General features: G+C 43.2%; 1 long non-coding RNA gene across 1 annotated transcript; it reads right to left on the reverse strand.

Annotated features, from left to right (window-relative positions):
• Positions 1 to 3,849: 3,849 nt before the first annotated feature.
• LOC110309898 (uncharacterized) lies at positions 3,850 to 13,096 on the reverse strand. The gene is made up of 4 exons (XR_002379760.2): positions 12,952 to 13,096; positions 9,322 to 9,496; positions 4,883 to 4,995; positions 3,850 to 4,073 (listed from the first exon to the last, which is right to left on the reverse strand). It is a non-coding gene; the product is annotated as an uncharacterized LOC110309898 (long non-coding RNA).
• Between the last annotated feature and the right edge of the window lie 4,156 nt (positions 13,097 to 17,252).

Below are 17,252 nucleotides of genomic sequence, written 5' to 3' on the forward strand. Positions count from 1 at the left end.
TACCCCTCAATTTGTCCACTTGTGCTTCAAAAATGCACTTTTAGAGTCTCGGTGCAGGGGACTGGAGAAAATGTAAACAAAGAAGCTATTTGCCCACGTGAGGAGAACCAACCTTCTTGCTACCTGAATGAACAACCTGGCCCCTTTCGCCTGCTGTTGCCCTCTGGTCTCTATCTTGGGCTCCAAGTAGCCAATGGGGATTCTCTCACCATTTTTCCACAAGGCAGGATACTCTCCACTTGTAATATCCAGTCCTCATCTCTCTCAGCTATGAGCTGGTGCAATATGACTTAAATACCACCATGAAGAGTGAAATAGACAGAACAGCTTTCCACAGTGCTGGAAAGCCCAGCCTGGACATCACTAATAGTCGTGAATCTTCCAGTTTCAAATAAAATCAATGGATTCTCATCAGTTTAAGAACACTCAGCACCCAGATGACTGAAAGGACGGAAGGAATAGGTGCTTCGGTTGGTTGGTTGGTGCTTGTTTGTTTTCTCCAAGGGAGGTACCCTGTGTGCTTGAAGGCTCTTGTAGCACTAACGTAACCTGAAGCAGGTCTTTCCTTTCTGCTGTAGTTTATAAGTATGACTCCTGAATTTAGAATTAGCATGAGAAAGCACTTTCTGTAGATAGATTCCTGCTTCAGGCTGTGGCACTGCCAAAGCTTTAGTTCCAGAAAGGACCCCATTCAGGGGTCACACACCCATTGTTTTCTTGATTGTTAGACAGCTGTGTGTCTCTTCATCTATCTCTTCTTTGCAGGGAGAAGGAAATTCTAAACACAACCATTCCAGTACAGGCTGGCAAATCAACTGACAAAGTCAGGGGCATGCAGATAGGCGCCACCTCTGTCCTTTGGCTCTTTCTTGAAGCCAGTGGGAAAACTGTCTGTCTTGGGCAAGGGGGTGAGCCTTGCATATGTCGGGCAGGTGGTCTCCCACTGAGCTGACCCACAATCTCTCTAGGAATTTATTATGAAAAGAAGGCTCATAAAAGTTGCTAATTACAAGAATATTAATAGCAGCATTGTTTATTATACCCCCAATACTGGAAACTGGATACCTGACAATTTTGAATCAACAAGACCACAACACATCTATAAATTTTAATATTAAACCCACCATTTACATAGGTGACTTACCCAGACATGAAAAATATCCAAGGACTGAAGATTAGACAGTGAGGAGGGACTATCAATATTGTTAGATAAAAGTGGAATTGTTTTATTTTCTTTCCAAATTCTTCCCTGTTTTCTTGCCACAGATGCCCCAAGCCATCCAGAAATCAGTTAAATGATGCCATGGTTCACTCTAGTTACAATGCTCCACTTTCCCCTCATCCTCACACAAGGACAATAAAGAAACTGTCTTGAGTCTGAGGGTCACTGCTGAGTGACTTGGCCTGTGCTGCAGGCCCCATATGTCCTGGAGATGACTGGAGACCCCCTTCTGTACTGTTGTCATGGAGTCTAAAAGGACAACACAGGTCTCAGCTTTTCTGCGGCTGATGTCAGGACCTCAGATTCCTCCTGGATCTAAAACAACCAGGGTCATAGCAGTTGTAAGTGTGGCACTGACCACAATCACTGCCTGCCACGAAAGGTGGGCTTTCCTTGTGAGAGAACCAGGATTTCAGTGGTGCATCCTCCCTGGGAGAGCCCCTTGCAGGGAGGAAGCCAGGCTCCAGCAGAGGCTATGCAGAGTGAAAGAGTAAGCGTATGGCAGGAAGACAATGGCGTCTTATTAGAGACAGTGTCTAAAGTTACCAGGAACAATGCAAAAGACATAAATGACTGGACAGGTCAGGGGTCAGTGACCAGCCCAGAGACAGGTCCTGAACCTACTCCTGTAGCCTTGGGACCACCTCTGGGACATCACCCTTGTCCCCACTCTTGGTCTTCCTTCCTGAAAATTATTTTCAATTAACAACATTTCACTGTGGAATGCAATAGACAAACTAAACAGAGAAACCATTTTCAGGCCGTGCTTGGCCCAGAGAGGCACTCTAAAGCAGAGGGGGTGCTTTCTAGTGACGGGGTGCTCTCATGCAGGGATGCTCCAGTTCAGGGGCACGCTATCATATTTGGTGCTCTGAGCTCCAGGGAGCTTCATCCCATAACCATTTTCCTCTCTAAGTGAGCATTCTGTTCCCTCATCCCTCTCTGTCCCTACCCAATCCACAGTTAACATGGCTTCCACAGTCAACATGGCTGATACAAAAGCGTCTGAGGGTGTGATGCAAAGATTGATGGGAGATGGAAAAAGGAGAGAAAATATATATTCTTCGTCTGGTTTGGATCAGACTTCGTGCAACACCATGTGCAGCCCTCTTTATTTTGATTTAATGTTGTGGCCCCGTGGGACAGCCTGGAGGCTTTGCACATGCTGGGAGCATGCTCTTCCACCGAGTTACAACTGGGCCTGAGTCTTTATCTGAACTAAGCCATCCAAATCAAAATCCAAAACATTGGCTAACTGCTTGGACAGCTGTGGCTTCTGACAGAGGCTGTAAAACAAGACTCGTGGGATTTGGTTCTTTCAGCACTCCGTGGAGAGGCTACACCCTCAGCATGAAGTCACCACTGCTGTCTAGAGTGGGTTCTCACAGCCCCACCCACTGCCTGGCACAGGCGCAGCATATCAGAGCTTCTCAACTTCTGATTCTAGGTCTTCCTGCATGTGGCTAGATATAAATGAATGAGTGAGTGAGTGAATGAATGAATGAATGAACGGGAGAACTTCATCTTTACAAATAATGACAGAATATGGAGTTCAAGGGTGTTTTTGTGTTCTTTGTTTTCCAACTCTACCTGATTATGGGAGTCTCATCCTAATTTGCAGGGTAATCGAGACAAGAGGTCATTTGTACAGGAGAATCTGGCCATCCAATGCACTGACTGAGTAGGATAACAGAATCGGTCACCAAAGGCTGCCCTGACCAAATGAACATGGTGTCACTAAAGCAAAAAAACAAACAAACAAACAAACAAACAAACAAACAAACAAAACATCTTCTTGTCATTCTAGGGGCCTGAGGTCAAGATCCCACAATGCTCATTTCTTCCCAAGTCTGTCTTCTTGACTAGAAGAAAAGGACCTTCCCTTGCTCTGGCTGCGTCTGTGTGTTGACCCTTGGGCTGCCTCTCTTTGGTCCCTTAGAGATACCTCTTTTACAGACATAGTCTGCACGAATCTGAGTCCTCGCTTGTGATTCTTCCGAGGGTATGCCTGGAGCAGAGTGTCTGAGTCGTTTGATTCTATGTTTAACATTTTGGGGAATTTCCCAGTCATCTTCAGCAGTGCCTCATGACTTCAGATAGTCACCAGCAAGGTACGAGCGTTCCAATTTCTCGACACACTTTCGAGTGCTTGTTATTCTCCTCGTGGTCCATTATGTTATTTATTTCTCTTTTGTAATAGCCATCTTAATGTTTGTGAAAAAACACCTCATTGCAGTTTTGTTCTGAATTCTGCTACTGGGTAATGTTGCAAGCATCTTCTTGTGTTTATCGTCAAGTTATATAATGTCTTCAGAGAACATTTATTCAATGCCTTTGCCCAGTTTTGAATGTGAATTAGATTTTTATTGTTGTCGAGTATACTATTTTTAAAAATGATACATTTTTATATGCTCTTATGGTAATGAACCAGAATCTAAAATCTAAGACCACGTCTTTCTCTCAACACCACAGGAAATTTAAAAAGTAAAAATCCTTACACCCTGTTAGGAAGACACAAATGACAGCTATGTATCAATCATAACATTGGTAAGAGTGTGTGTGAGTGGCGGGGGAATAAGTCAAGTAAAAAAATAAATGTCACCTCTAGTGGAATAGACTTGAAGCACTTTATTTCCAAACTATAAAGGAAAAAATGTAAAAATTTAATTTACTCTAGAAAACAAAAAGTGGGAAGCAGAGAGGAAAACTGCAAACACGCCAGCACACGAGCTTTAGGTCAAGGGCACTGAGGCAATCAGTGATGGGTTCATGGTTCCCTCTGTTCCAGATGTTTGCACCTATGCAGACTCCTTTCTCTTCCTTCTGGTCAAATTACATCGCTTTCATGTGGCTGCAGAGAGATGCACTGGGCTCAGGCCTGGTAAGTTAGGAAACTTCATCCCCAGTACAAACTGAGAGAAGAAGACAAAGTATAGTCTGCCCCTAAAAAGGGTGGTCACAGACTCCTCCAAAACACACCTACACGAAATTAGTCATTGAACCTCTAAATGCCAAATAGGAAATACCAACAACTGTTTAACTCTCTGACCACCAATTGAATCTTCATTGTCATTGTTCAATTCTGACACTAGCTAGCCAGAGTTAGTACAGTTGCCTACAGATTGAATTCTACCCCACTCTCCTGACAAAGACAGTCTAGGTGTCATTGTCCTCTGGAGCTTCCATGACTGCCTATAAAGCTAGGAGGAGGATTTAGTAACTTGCAAGAATGGCTCCCAGAATTCAGAAGCCCACTTTAGTTACTACCATTTGTTTATTATACATGCTATGAGCTGGAAACAGGGAAGTAAAGAGGTTTGTGAATACAGTAGGGTGCATCAGTCCTATGTCTGCCCAACAAGACCCTCTAGGATCCACTGTCATCTATAACATTGATGGAGCATCCATGAGAGATGTGATGTTGACTAAATACTTGTCGGTATTTCATATTTAGCCTTCAGAGGTTCAATGGTTAATTTCTTGTAGATGGGTTTTGAGGGAGGCTGTAACTAGGCCTTTTAGGAGCAGACTCTTAGCCGAATTATTGGCCATTAATCAAGGAACAGAGCATAAAATGAAGGTTTCACCCAATGTCTTGTGTGGTCATACAAAATTCTTAAACTGAATAAAGTATAAACAAAACAGGTTTATGTGACTCACCTCTCTGTAGACAGAAGGTTAAAGAGAGCAGAGTGCTGGTGTCGTGGTGAGGGCCTTTGGTTTCATGAAAACCCAGCTGTGATGCAGAAACAGGCTGTACAGAAGAGAAATATCTGCAAAGCCAGGCGAAGAGTGAGAAGGGAGCCAGGCTTCTTCTTTCAAAACAACTCATTCTCCTGGGTCCTAATCCACTTCTAGATCTTACATGCTAGCTTCAACCTCACCAGTAAAGTAAAGCCCCCTCCCCCTCATGACCCAGTTTCCTTCCACCAGATCCCACTTCTTAACAATCTCACTGTCTCAACACTGGGGACCAAGTTCTCTGAGCGTGAACCTTTGGAGGACAAGCCATACCAACCATAGCCTCTATGGCTGTAGAAAATCTCACCGAACTTATCCAATATCTAGTCTCACTTCTAAGTTCTTCTTCATAAAATTTATTTTTTTTTAACACAATGAAGTATAGTTTACATTGACGGCTGTCATTTTCTGTCTTGCAGTGCTGTAAAGGACTACTCAAGCCTGGAGAATTTATACACTAGAATTTGTTTGGCTCCTGACTCTGGAGATTGAGGCGTCTAAAAGCGATCGTGGTGTTTGCCAAGCACCTTCTTGCTGTGTCATGGTGGATGGAAGGAGGAGAGACACACAAGAAGGAACTGCTTTCATAACAAGCCCACTCCCGTGATACAACACCAGCCCATTCCTAAGGTCTCTGTTCTTGTAGAACACCTCCTTCTTACTGGTACTTGTCAAGCCTGGTGGACCTGGGATTACATTTTTATGCATGTGAGAGGGAAGTTTTCAAACCATAACATTTGCCAATCTCCTGACTAGGGAAAATCAAGAATCAAACATGGCTCACAGTAACATTCATCATCATCTTGAAATATCAATTGAGTATGGACCGACTACAGTAACGATGGGGGAGAAAAATTATCACTGCTCACAGATTGTCTGATTTTCAATCTAAGATACACCAAGAAAAATAACTGAAAATATCTGTGACCTGAATACGGATACAGTCAACTGTCGTTTCCTTATCAGCACAATGGCATGTAACATTTCTAAGGCTTTATTATCTCTAAAATTATTTGCCTTGGAAGGGAACATTGGCTTTCTTTTCTGACAACTCTAATATCTATCCCCTGAAGAGGATAGATGGCCTATGATTCTAAAATGCAGAAGTGCAATAATATTTAGTGTGTATTATCTGTCTAAAGCCATCACTAGCACAATCCCTATAAAATAGGGAAGGAAAAGTGGCCATTTTTCAATATTCTTAATTGAGCAATAAATCAACTGAAGTGAAACTGGATTTCAAGGCAAGCTTAATATAATAATGTTCAGACTCCTGGGGTTTGAGTCAAGGTTTTGAAGATCGGGTGCCTATTTAAAGATCTAGCTAGCATAAGCTCTATCGTCATTGCAAAGGACACTCTGTGTCACTGGGTCCTGTCCTGTAAGTCTGGGGGAAATTATGTTTCCAATGATTCTTGGCACATCCTTCAAGATGTAATTGCCAAGTCATTCAGCAATTCTCCAGTTAAAAATCTCCAATCTTTAAGTTGCAGAAAGGAAGTGCTCAGCAAGGATATTAGGTAGGAAAGAGTGCAGAGAAATTCAAATGAGAGCTGATTCATTAGAAGAACGTGACTCAGCAGGAGGTGATTCTAAGTCACAAGAGCCTGCAGTTAGCAAGTTCTCATAAGCCTTCTGCATCAGGCCATTGTCATCTCACTAGGTGACAAGCTGTTCCAATAAGTAATTATCATAGTCTTACTTGTCAAGGAAACCCCATCATCATCCAGATTCGTCTTCCAATCTAAGTATCCCATCATATAGAATCCAAACCACAAGCTTACGGCCATAGCACAAAACTGAATATGGTAACAAACAAGGATGTGTATATGGGTGATGCTTTGTATACTGTGGGTGGCCCTGGGGCTACTGGGATTAGTGGATGTTAGAGACAAGAGAAATGTAGATGGCACCCGACCTAATACCCACACTTGGATACATGTCAGGATTAAGAGAGCTGGTATTCAGTGTCCTTCCAAAAGCACTTGACTCACTCAGCATACCTAGGCTGTCTGTTTCCCCACAATGTCAACTTTTTCTTAATTCAACTGACTGCAAGCACACTGCAGAAAGCAAAGAATTATGTCCTTTGGGTTTGTGGGAAGTTTGGTGTGTTTGTTGTTTGTTAGTTTGAGAAAAAATATATCAACAAATTTTTCATCTCTACATAGTCCAGAAAAGAGAGATGTAAAGATTACTGGAAAATATAGTTCATTTAAGTCAAACAATATACACGTGCCTGCACACACACACACACATACTCACACACACACACACACACACACAGAGAGACAGAGACAGAGACAGAAACAGAGAGACAGAAACAGAAACAGAGAGACAAGCACAGGCAGAGAGGTAGAGACACATATTGTTTAATAATAAGGGTATGAGAACTCTCACCATTGTGCAAACATAACAGAATGTAGTGACACACTGAAATGGCTGCAGTATTGCTGAGAAATGTACACATGGTCCATCATTGGCTAAAACATGTTTCTGTGCCACATGTTCAACATACACATGCATAATCATTATCACATATTTGGCCATGCTATATAAAATTATCAGTCAGTTTTCAGACCCAGAGTAAGTACCCTTCACTGTGTGGAAATGATCACTTATCGTGAAATCCAGATGGGAAGCCAGGCTTGTGTCCGTCTCTCAGCAGTGTGCTCCTGGGTGATATCAAAGTGGTTTGGGGATTAAATGAGCTGACATTCAAAGTGTCTACAGAAGTGCTTGTGAGCCCGGTAGACAATTAACTGCACCCCGCCCCCTGCCCCACACAAAACCACTGGATTAGGTCCTGGAAAAAAGACTGTAGAGGCAGCCTAGCTCCCCCTTCCAATTCTCCCTTACACCTCATCAGGCGCCTGGAGGCTGGGTCCTCAGATCGGGAGCCTACCTAGCCCAGGCTCTGAGGAACTGGTTTCAGATATGGTGCACAGGGGATGAGATGAAGGGAGGAGCTAAAAACGGGTCTGCAGATGTGCCTCTTGAGGAAGTGACCTGATATGGCCACAAATGGAGTCCGGCCCCAGCAGAGTCCTCTCACAGCTGCCAAGTGAAATCAGGAAGATGTGGGGACGTGAATAGGGAGAAGGAAATCACAGTGCTTAGCAACATAGTTGTTGAGAGCAGATGTAAACGCATCTGTGCACCGAAAATTCCTCAACTATCTAAGATCACTTTGAGCCTGGAGATAAGTCCACCAACAGCCCATGTCTTCAGCATTACAGACACAGACGATATTATCAAGGGCAAATCACTTATGAGACCCCAAACTTCCAGAGACCTGGAGCTGCATCAGTTGCCCCAAACGGAGCAGTGGTGGGAACTGGAGCCTTAGATCATATCAGGGAAATGCGGAGGAGCACAATCAAGACCGCCTTCTCCGACCCAACACAGAAATGCCCAGATAATCCGAATCTAAAGAGGGTGGGGTGAGGGGAGCGGCAGAGACTGGTGCAGAGGAGCATCTCTCGGCAAAGGACACAGAGAAAGCTCTTTGGAGAAATGTGGTAATGAAAGGCCAAAACGACAAGGTAGAAAGGGGAGGGGCAGGGGATTGACCATCCCACAGAGACAGCGGCCCACTGCTTCTTTTCTTCGACAGCATCATGCGTGAATGGACACACTTACTACACTGACTGTTGTATACCTGGAAGAGGAGCGGTCAGACCTACTGTGTACAGAGAGTAAGAGGAGACAGTAGAGGATAAAACTCCCCATCGGATTACAGGAAAGACACGGAAGAGCGGGCGAGCATCACCTCTAAATGAACAAATATCCTCCATCAAACACCTGAGAGAGATTATTTTTAAGTCCTCACAGTTATAATCAAAAATTAAGGCACAGATGTACAAAACACAGAAAGAAACGGAGCAAAATCTAATCAAGACCAGGATGCAGATGAAAGGAAAAGCAACGCTTGGAGTCCGAAATGAAAATAAATCTGAGTTGTCAACAGAATAAAGTCAAATACAAATTATAGAAATATAATAGAGAAAGCAGGTTAAAAACACAAGGGCAAAAAGTAGGACAAAAGGAAAAAGGAGTACACAGAAAGTAGTCGAAAAGACTGAACAGAATACTCAACTTGTATGTTTGGGGTTTTAAACATTTTTTAAACTTATTCTTTGAGAATTTCATATAACATACTTTGAGCATATTCACCTCCACCTCGAGCTCCTCCTATACCCACCCTTTCCACCTCCCTCCATACTCAAGTTTGAGTTTTGTTTTGCCCAGCTAGTATTGAGAGTAGGACCTGTGTCAGTGTGTGGCCAGCCCTCCAGGGGATACATCATTAAAGACATTAGCCTGTTTCTCTCCAGCTAGTGGTGGGACCTGCCTACCTTCCTCCATCATTATTCGTGGATTTTTTTTTTTTCTGGACGGAGCTTGTGCAAGTCTTGGACGAGCCATCACAATTGCTGTGTGCAACTTGACTTGTTGGATCCAGCAAACCCGGTTTCCACCATCTTGGCTCTTAGAATCATTCTGCTCTTCTTCCGATGAATATCTTCAAACCTTGTGGAAAGGAGTGTGATATATATTCGCCATTTAGGGCTGACCTGATAGCTTTGAAGTCTTATGCTCTGAATGTTGACCAGTTGTGTTCTCAGTGTTAATTGGCATGTACAGAGAGAAGAAGCCTCTCTCATGAGGGCTGAGAGATGCTCTGACTTATGGGTGTGACAGCAGGTCATTAGGAATCATTTTAACACTATCTCCATTTCGCAGAATGAGAGTGTTGGGTTCTCGGTCCCTTTTACAGTGCCAAACCCAGATTCTGCATGATGGAGCAAGCTTTATATTTGGAGTTTTTGAAGAAAATAAAGCTCACAAGATAGAATTAGCACTTAAGACTGTAATTTTTTAAAATTGTCCTGAAGTTAAACAGTCCCATAATAGAGACATATGTCATATATGTGTGCACAAACATTTGTAATTCTGCGTCTGTTGCTATGATACCTGATCAATAATATACTGATCTAAAGCAACTTAGGGAAGAAAAGGCTTATTCAACTTACAATTGCAGGTTACAGTCCAGCCCGACATTGTGGGACACTCAAGGGAGGAACCTGAAGCTGATTTGTCACAGTCAAGAGCAGGAAGTATACAGTGCATGCCCCCTCACCTCGCTTTCTCTGCTCTTACAGTCCAAGGCTCTGCCTGTGAACTGGTGCCACACCCACTCAGGGCTATCTACTCAACTCAACTCGGTTAACAAAGATAAGAATCCCTCTCCCCCTCCCTCTCCCCCTCCCCCTTTCCCTCTCCCCCATCTCTCTCTCCCTCTCCCTCTCCCTCTCCCTCTTCTTCTCCCTCTCCCTCTCTCTGTCGTGTGTGTGTGTGTGTGTGTGTGTGTGTGTGTGTGTTTCAGAAAATTTATTTCAAATGATAATATGATAATTCTGGTACACATTCAGGAAAAACAATTGATCTTAACAACAACAAAAACAACAACAGCAACCCTCTGACCTCTAGACAAAAAGAACAAACAAGCAATAAAAGAAAACTGGGCTGGCATGCATGTTCTCCAATATAGCATGCACAACACAGTAACAGTAAAAGCCTTTCCAAGAACCCCCACCCTGCCCCCACCCCAAAGAGAGGAGTCAGCTCTTCATATCCAGCTGTGCTGTAGTGTGAATGTGTCCCCCACAAAACATACTGGAAACATAGGCCCCAGTTCAACAGTGTTGGAAATGGGAGCTCACGAGAAAGGCATAGCCCTGGGGGCTCTGTCCTCCTGACCAGATGAAAGCCATAATGCTGGATGTGGGCTCCTTGTGAGAATGTTTTCTGCAAAGGCACAAGAGAGTTTGATTCTTTGTCCCGCTCACCCTCTCTTGTCCTCCCCTCCACCTTCCACCACAGGATGATGTAGCCAGAAAGTCTTTATTGGATGCCAATTCTCCATCTTAGACTTCAGCCCCAAGAACCACGAGCCAGTACCTTTCTGTTCCTTATAAGTTACCCAGCCGGGCATGGTGGTGCACGCCTTTAATCCCAGAACTTGGGAGGCAGAGGCAGGAGGATTTCTGAGTTGGAGGCCAGCCTGGTCTACAAAGTGAGTTCCAGGATAGCCAGGGTTGTACAGAGAAACCCTGTCTCGAAAAACAAACAAACAAACAAACAAACAAACAAACAAAAAGTTACCCAAGATCAACAACACAGCACAGACTGGGATGGTTTGGGCTTTAAATGTCTCCCATGGCTCATGTGTTTGGCCACAGCTCATAAAGCACTGCTGGGAGGTGGTAGAACCTCTATAAAGTGGGGCCTGGGGGAAGAAAGGTAGCTTCTTGGGATTATGCCTTTGAAGCAGATATTGGGGTGATGGTGTGTTCTCTCTTTATCTCCTGGCTACCCTGATGTGAGCAGCGTGGGTCTGCTATGCAACTCCACACTGGGGTGCTCTGCCTCAATCCAAGCCAGAAACAATGGAGTCCACCACCCACAGGCCGAACTCCTTGAGACTATAATGGAATAAGCCTTTTTCTTCCTTTTAACTTGTTTCCCCGAGTTAGTCACAGTGATGGAAAACTGACTAAGACTTGGCCTAAGACAGCTCACTAAAAGAAAACTGTTTTCGACAAATTAAATCGGATGGTGCTTGTTTGAACAAAAAATAACTTCTGAGTCAGGCAGACTGAGAACAAGAGTAAATGTGAGGGCGCAGGACTGCAGCAGAAGCAGCGAACCTCCACAGGCTGGTCAGAGGCGAGGCAAAGGTCATCTGATTGGCTGCACTCGGGCATCTGCCTTATAGTTAAGTCAGTACTGTCTGGGATTGACAGATGTATAGCTGTTGGTGATTGGCTGGAATCCAACTATTTGTTACATATTCTTCTATAACTAGTGTGTGTGTGTGTGTGTGTGTGTGTGTGTGTGTGTGTGTGTGTGAATGCTCACATTCACATGAGTACCTAGGGAGGTCAGAAGAGAGTGTCATGTCCCCTAGAACTGAATTACATATGATTGTCAGCTGCCAGACATGGATGCTGGTAACTGATGACGTTCTCGGCAAGAGCTGCAAAGGATCTTAACCACAGGGCCAACATACAGATATTTATATTATACATATATGTTCATATTCTTAAGTTAGACTTTGACTTATTACTTAGGAACTCAGAGTACAAGGCAACCTCAGGGTAGTTATCTTACTTCTTATAACCTGTGTCATCTTTCAGTGTCCTTGTTAAGCAAAATCTTACCCATCAGTCCTTAGAGAAAGTAATTACAAGCGATTCTGGAAAAAAAAATCTATGGGAATTGGCAAGGTCTGGTCTGGGGCCTTGAAGGAAGGTAAGGCCCCGTTCCTGGGAACCCTAAAGCTTTTTCCCCTAAAGGATTGTGGTTAATCATTCCTAAGGCAACTGTGTCTGGGGTATCCTGTGCTCTCTTTGTCAATATCATCTGGCTTAGCTCTCCGCTGACCTTGGCTCATTTCCCCCTGCAAATAGTAGATAGGATGCTGTATTTCTTAATAAGCATGCTTGGCACAGCTCATCAACATGCAAGACTTCCCTGTCCCAACTACCTGTCTTCTTTCTTTCTCATCCCTGGTCTTCCTCCTCAACACCTTGCCATTTGGGATCCTTATTCCTGTGGGTTTAGATGAGCCAGCACCCCCACTGGAGATGGGAGGCAGAGTCTGAAGAATTGCCCAGAACTTTTGGGACTGGCTGGCCTGGTAGAAGCATGGCATAAACAAAGGAAACCCTGTCTCACCCAGGCTGAAGGAGAGAAATGAGTCCGGAAAGTTGTCCTCCGACCTCCACACACATGCCACAGCATGTGTACTCCCCAGTACACCACACACACACACACACACACACACACACACACACAAGTGAATATATTTAAAATGGATATAATAGGTAAAAGGGATCCCAAAGCAGGCCATACTTTAGCTGTGAAAATCCTGACACAATTTTTAAAGTTACTGTTAGGCCTCCAATGTTTTAGCCACATACCATTCCATTATAATGCCTGTTCTGATTTTCCTGCTGATTTTCCTTGTGTACACTCTAAGTTGGTTTTGAGTTGCTATTTGCCTTCTCCTTAGAGGTTGTTGCATTTCCCTGCGTCATTGTGCCTCTCACCATGTCTGAGTAGATGGCAGGCACTGTGACTCTTACCTTGGAATATGCTGAATTCATCCATGTGAAGATTGTTAGGCGTTATTCTAGAATGCAGCCAAGTTCCTTAGCTAACGGTTTGGTCTGTTCGGATGTTGCTATGTCAGACATGATGGAAGAAGCCTCTTGTCTATTGAGAACCAAGTTCTCACCATTGAGCCAAGCCCCTTGTAGGTGCTCCACCCTGATGCCTACTTATTACAAAGTTCTCCCTTGTGACCTGGGCAATGGGCAAGTCTTCAGAACAGTATGAGCGCCGTGGACTTTTCCAATTCTCCGAATCCCTTGTTACTACAAATCTGGACACTAGTGTGAGGGGTGGATGGGGGTGGGGTGCTTTAGAAGTCTCCAGAGATCTCTGTGTCAATTTCTTATCTCCTTGTCTCTGCCCTACAAACTCTACCTGCTTACTTCAGCCTGGCCAATCACCTTAGTTTTTGGTTGGCTAATGCTCATATGAGGCAGTGAGCTTGGGCAATGATGGTTTTTATTGGGCATCTAATGAGAGTGGGGTGCATCTGCCACACCTTTTGCCCTTGTGCTGAGAGAGTTTCCTAATACCCACACATCCTGGTCCAGGACCCCTACTGCCACCCTAGGATACAAGAGTTCCAGCTGCTCTGTATCCTTAGACCAGTTGTTCTCAACTCCTTTCACAGATATCCTGCTTATCAGATATTTAGATTGCATATCATAACAGTTATAAAGTAGCAAACAAATAATTTTATAGTTGGGCATTGCCACATTATGAGCAATTGTATTAAATGGTCACAGCATTAGGAAGGCTGAGAACCACTACCTTAGATTGTCCTTGACTGTGAGTTCCTAAGACTTTCCTTGCTTCTGAAGTCCTTGATGGTTTTGAGGAATGCTGGTCAACCATTCTAAAGAACAGACTCAAACTCAGGTTTAGACAGTGATGTGTCCTCATGGCTAAACTAGATGATGTATTTGGGAGGAGGGAGCAAAGGTAAAGCATGTTTTCGGTACATTCTGTTAGAAGAACATGGTATTGATTTGCTTTATGACTGATGATCTCAAAATTCACTGAGGTCATATTTATACATTTTTCTACTGCAAAGTAACTTTTCTCCTCTAGCTGTATATGCACCTTGAAAGAAAGTCATTATGCAGAGCCAAGTCTTAGTGAGAGCGTGCTCTGTTCTCATCCTTGGAAAGCAGGTTATTTATACAAACTATTTGGATTTCTAAATAAAAAATTTGAAGGTTCTTCCACATATTCAGTTGCATACTTCAGTTATCTATTTAGCTCAACATGGACGCATAGATATTACTTTGATCTTTGGGTTACTGCCTAGCCTTATTTCTTCTATATTTTGTTTTGTTTTACTTCTCAAATTGTTCTAGATTCTTCCATTCCTTCGGCATGCCACCATTTTTGCAGAGCTTAAACAAATAATCACCACTTCCTTTTGTCTGTCTCTTCTTATATATTTCCTATCTCTGACCTAGGTCAAGGGGAGCTCACTTTTACTGTGGTACCATTGTTTCTTGTCCCGTAAAACTGACCCTGAAAGAAAATTGTGTATATACTAAGTCAAGTTGCAGACACATCTATAATCTATATCTGCTCAACTGTGTCTGCATTAAGCTAAACATGAGTCAGTATGTGTGCTATACATGATTCTTTGATATTGAAACACTTCTTCAAGGGAGGAAGGGAGAGAGGGAGGAAGGAAAGGGGCTCACTAAACTCAGGAAGCTCAGGAAACCTACAAGCTTCCCAAGGCTCCTCCCTAAGGTGACATAAGTGGTAAACAGATGTTGGGGTCAGTGGATCTCTTGTGGTGCTGCCTGCCAACTCTGCCTAGAGCTCTTGTGATGTTCATTGTCATCTCTGCTGGAGTGAGCTTTTTGGCAATGCAGCTGCCTTTGAGTCACACGTGATCCTCTAAGTAACCCCTTACCCATACTCCTGTAAGTAGCCCTACTAAACTCATGGACAAAGCTAGAATCTGGTAGAATCATGCATTTGGTCTTTCATAGGTGGTTTCTGTGGGGTGAATAGCCATGTGCCCATGACTCCCTAGGAGAAGTCACAAGGCAACACTGTGTTTACAAAACTAATTGCTTATCACACAGATTACTGTATAAACCCTCTTTTCCTTGTCTACAAGCTTCTACCCCAACACGGGAAACACAGCTACTACCATGTATGCAACTGTTCATTTCCAGTGTGTACAGTGGACAAGAGCTCACTGTCTGTACTTCCATGTTAAGCAATTTTACCAACACATACAGTCTTTAAACACAATTTTTGACAATCACACTCCCATGGACTAGACTCTTTCACGGGGACCTAATGTATGCCATCAACCCTCTCACTCACCAAGACTTTTTATCTACTTATAGTACAGTTAGGTTGTTTTCCGTCTTTCTTAATTCCATTGTGGGTGTTCTCATATCCTGGATGTTTCCGTTTCAAATGGTGTTAGACCCTCAGCATGGCACGCCCGACGCTGTATCAAATAGAATAAGCAATACAGCTTGAGGGATTTTCTCTGCATGCAAAGAAAAATATCACAAGCATAGAATTATCATTAAAATTATTTTGTAAATTAATTAAACTAAGACAAAATCCACTTCATCAATCAAGAAAAATAGTAACAGAGTTTCTCTAGCATATGCCCAAACATGCATTTAAAATTCCAGTAACTATAATAGCATAAGAAGGATTCGGAGATTCAGGAGTAGCGGTGTGGGTCTGTAATCCCAGCAGTCTGGAGGCAGAGGCAGAAGGCTCACCTATGAGTCTGAAGCCAGCCTGGTCTATATACAAAACTGTAAGCCAGCCAGGAGTATAGAGTGAGAATTCGTAAAGCTAAATTAATTAATTAATTTTTAAAATCAATGTATTTAAAGTCAATTAAATAAAAGAAAACTCTGAGAATAATGGAAGTGGCACACTATGAGCATGAAATGGGATTTAAATTAGCATGAAGTAGGCATGGTGGCACACGTCTGTGATTCCAGAACTCAGGAGCTGAGAGGCAAGAAGTGTATATAATGAGTTTCTACAAAATATAATAAAATACAAGTGTCCTCTGATGTTCTTCTGCCAGTCTTTCAATACACAATCATGTGGTTCAGATGCCTTCAATGCTGCAGAATACTGGACTTCAGGGACTGCGCCCTGGAACAGGCTGCCAAGGCAGTGCTGGTAGACTTGGCTGATATAAGAAAATCTAGATTCTTCTGTATACCTGGTTCTGTATACCTGTTACTAATTTAACAAAATATAACCTGGGCATTGTAAATATCAGAAATTTGTCTTTCCAAGAATCAAGTCACAATTGGCAATAGACCAAATAGAATACACAGTTTGGCCCCAATTTAAGCCATCTTTATTGGTTTGGACCTTGGAGACTCTGAGATAGAAGCAACAGTATTGTTTCTTGAGTGGAATGTCAGACAGAGACAATTCAATGGAGGCATCACTTTAGTGTCTGATAAAGTTTTATCCATTCTTTCAAAATAACACCTGAACCCTGTCTCCTTCAGAAGGGACAAAGCTAACACCTGACCGACCCCTGTCTCCTTCAGAAGGGACAAAGCTATGTCCTAGCAGAAAACATTGGCATTGTCCTTGGTAAGAGCTCTCCTCTGGCCATGAAGGATCCTAACAAGGCCACCATTCACCCACAGCGTTCCTCTCTTAGTATCACCACTTTGCAGCTAAGTTCCATTACTATGGGTGTCTTAGTTAGGGTTTCATTGCTGTGAAGAGACACCATGACCAAGGTAACTCTTATAACAGACAACATTAAATTAGGACAGACTTATAGTTTCAGAGGTTCAGTCCATTACCATCATGGCAGAAAGTGTCCAGGCAGACACGGTGCTGGAGAAAGAGCTGAGAGTTCTACATTTTCTTGATCTGAAGGCAGTCAGAAGGAGACTCTCTTCTGCACTGAGCAGAGCTTGAGCCCATGGATTTTTAGCAAAACATGTGCATGCATTCAAAATACAGCATGTACATGGCTGAGCTCAGAAGGCTAACCCAAATCGTTTCTGACTACAGCAACTGTAATATGCAAAAGAACTTCATGTACATGATGTGTTGGGTGCTTAAAAGCCACAAGACTCTGGTAAAGAAAGCACCTGAGATAAAATTC

Source organism: Mus caroli, unplaced genomic scaffold (assembly GCF_978045245.1).
Source record: "Mus caroli unplaced genomic scaffold, Mus_caroli_1 scaffold_12, whole genome shotgun sequence".
NCBI classification, from domain to species: Eukaryota; Metazoa; Chordata; class Mammalia; order Rodentia; family Muridae; genus Mus; species Mus caroli.